Below are 3497 nucleotides of genomic sequence, written 5' to 3' on the forward strand. Positions count from 1 at the left end.
CGCAGCGGCCGGGGCGCTAGAGTGCGACCCGCAGTGGGTAGGAACCGTCCACCCGACGTCGGACGAGCCGAGGCCGATGGAGGCCCTACCAAGGCGGGTCATGAGTGCCAGTCGGTCAGTTGGGTGAGGGGGTACTCGGAGGCCCACCGGGAGCAGACGGGCGACCGGGGATGGGGGGCGTACGCGGGCGGGCGCCGGGAGAAGACGGCCCGTCCGGGGTCGAATCTCGGCCTGTGTTTTCGGAGCCGGCCGGGCATCACGCTCCCTCCTTGGATGGACAACATTCGTAGTTGACACTTTGTGTCATTTTATCCGAGCGGGCGGGCGCCTCGAGAGGCGGACCGTCCGGGGCGACTCTCGGCCTGTGTTTTCGGAGCCGGCCGGGCCTCACGCTCCCTCCTTGGATGGACAACATTCGTAGTTGACACTTTGTGTCATTTTATCCGAGCGGACGGGCGCCGCGAGGCGGACCGTCCGGGGCGACTCTCGGCCTGTGTTTTCGGAGCCGGCCGGGCATCACGCTCCCTCCTTGGATGGACAACATTCGTAGTTGACACTTTGTGTCATTTTATCCGAGCAGACGGGCGCCGCGAGGCGACCGTCCGGGGCGACTCTCGGCCTGTGTTTAAGGAGCCGGCCGGGCATCACGCTCCTTCCTTGGATGGACAACATTCGTAGTTGACACTTTGTGTCATTTTATCCGAGCGGGCGGGCGCCGCGAGGCGGACCGTCCGGGGCGACTCTCGGCCTGTATTTAAGGAGCCGGCCGGGCATCACGCTCCTTCCTTGGATGGACAACATTCGCAGTTGACACTTTGTGTCATTTTATCCGAGCAGACGGGCGCCGCGAGGCGGACCGTCCGGGGCGACTCTCGGCCTGTGTTTTCGGAGCCGGCCGGGCATCACGCTCCCTCCTTGGATGGACAACATTCGTAGTTGACACTTTGTGTCATTTTATCCGAGCAGACGGGCGCCGCGAGGCGGACCGTCCGGGGCGACTCTCGGCCTGTGTTTAAGGAGCCGGCCGGGCATCACGCTCCTTCCTTGGATGGACAACATTCGCAGTTGACACTTTGTGTCATTTTATCCGAGCAGACGGGCGCCGCGAGGCGGACCGTCCGGGGCGACTCTCGGCCTGTGTTTTCGGAGCCGGCCGGGCATCACGCTCCCTCCTTGGATGGACAACATTCGTAGTTGACACTTTGTGTCATTTTATCCGAGCAGACGGGCGCCGCGAGGCGACCGTCCGGGGCGACTCTCGGCCTGTGTTTAAGGAGCCGGCCGGGCATCACGCTCCTTCCTTGGATGGACAACATTCGCAGTTGACACTTTGTGTCATTTTATCCGAGCAGACGGGCGCCGCGAGGCGGACCGTCCGGGGCGACTCTCGGCCTGTGTTTTCGGAGCCGGCCGGGCATCACGCTCCCTCCTTGGATGGACAACATTCGTAGTTGACACTTTGTGTCATTTTATCCGAGCAGACGGGCGCCGCGAGGCGACCGTCCGGGGCGACTCTCGGCCTGTGTTTAAGGAGCCGGCCGGGCATCACGCTCCTTCCTTGGATGGACAACATTCGTAGTTGACACTTTGTGTCATTTTATCCGAGCGGGCGGGCGCCGCGAGGCGGACCGTCCGGGGCGACTCTCGGCCTGTATTTAAGGAGCCGGCCGGGCATCACGCTCCTTCCTTGGATGGACAACATTCGCAGTTGACACTTTGTGTCATTTTATCCGAGCAGACGGGCGCCGCGAGGCGGACCGTCCGGGGCGACTCTCGGCCTGTGTTTTCGGAGCCGGCCGGGCATCACGCTCCCTCCTTGGATGGACAACATTCGTAGTTGACACTTTGTGTCATTTTATCCGAGCAGACGGGCGCCGCGAGGCGGACCGTCCGGGGCGACTCTCGGCCTGTGTTTAAGGAGCCGGCCGGGCATCACGCTCCTTCCTTGGATGGACAACATTCGCAGTTGACACTTTGTGTCATTTTATCCGAGCAGACGGGCGCCGCGAGGCGGACCGTCCGGGGCGACTCTCGGCCTGTGTTTTCGGAGCCGGCCGGGCATCACGCTCCCTCCTTGGATGGACAACATTCGTAGTTGACACTTTGTGTCATTTTATCCGAGCAGACGGGCGCCGCGAGGCGACCGTCCGGGGCGACTCTCGGCCTGTGTTTAAGGAGCCGGCCGGGCATCACGCTCCTTCCTTGGATGGACAACATTCGTAGTTGACACTTTGTGTCATTTTATCCGAGCGGGCGGGCGCCGCGAGGCGGACCGTCCGGGGCGACTCTCGGCCTGTGTTTAAGGAGCCGGCCGGGCATCACGCTCCTTCCTTGGATGGACAACATTCGCAGTTGACACTTTGTGTCATTTTATCCGAGCAGACGGGCGCCGCGAGGCGGACCGTCCGGGGCGACTCTCGGCCTGTGTTTTCGGAGCCGGCCGGGCATCACGCTCCCTCCTTGGATGGACAACATTCGTAGTTGACACTTTGTGTCATTTTATCCGAGCAGACGGGCGCCGCGAGGCGGACCGTCCGGGGCGACTCTCGGCCTGTGTTTAAGGAGCCGGCCGGGCATCACGCTCCTTCCTTGGATGGACAACATTCGCAGTTGACACTTTGTGTCATTTTGTTCGGCCTGTGTTTAAGGAGGCGGCCGTCCTCCACTCGGTCCGTGTTTAAGGAGCGACACTCGCGCTCCGGTTCGGCCTGTATTTAGGGAGGCGGCCGTCCTCCGCTTGGTCTGTGTTAAGGGCGACACTCGGTCCATGTTTGAGGAGCCTGGCCCTGACGCTCCTCTCCGGCCTGTGTTTAAGGAGGCGGCCGTCCTCCCCTTGGTCTGTGTTAAGGGCGACACTCGGTCCATGTTTGAGGAGCCTGGCCCTGACGCTCCTCTCCGGCCTGTGTTTAAGGAGGCGGCCGTCCTCCCCTTGGTCTGTGTTAAGGGCGACACTCGGTCCATGTTTGAGGAGCCTGGCCCTGACGCTCCTCTCCGGCCTGTGTTTAGGGAGGCGGCCGTCCTCCCCTTGGTCTGTGTTAAGGGCGACACTCTGTCCATGTTTGAGGAGCCTGGCCCTGACGCTCCTCTCCGGCCTGTGTTTAAGGAGGCGGCCGTCCTCCCCTTGGTCTGTGTTAAGGGCGACACTCGGTCCATGTTTGAGGAGCCTGGCCCTGACGCTCCTCTCCGGCCTGTGTTTAAGGAGGCGGCCGTCCTCCCCTTGGTCTGTGTTAAGGGCGACACTCGGTCCATGTTTGAGGAGCCTGGCCCTGACGCTCCTCTCCGGCCTGTGTTTAAGGAGGCGGCCGTCCTCCCCTTGGTCTGTGTTAAGGGCGACACTCGGTCCATGTTTGAGGAGCCTGGCCCTGACGCTCCTCTCCGGCCTGTGTTTAAGGAGGCGGCCGTCCTCCCCTTGGTCTGTGTTAAGGGCGACACTCGGTCCATGTTTGAGGAGCCTGGCCCTGACGCTCCTCTCCGGCCTGTGTTTAAGGAGGCGGCCG

This window comes from Syngnathus leptorhynchus, unplaced genomic scaffold (assembly GCF_054491065.1).
Source record: "Syngnathus leptorhynchus isolate UIUO unplaced genomic scaffold, UIUO_Slep HiC_scaffold_108, whole genome shotgun sequence".
Taxonomy (NCBI): domain Eukaryota; kingdom Metazoa; phylum Chordata; class Actinopteri; order Syngnathiformes; family Syngnathidae; genus Syngnathus; species Syngnathus leptorhynchus.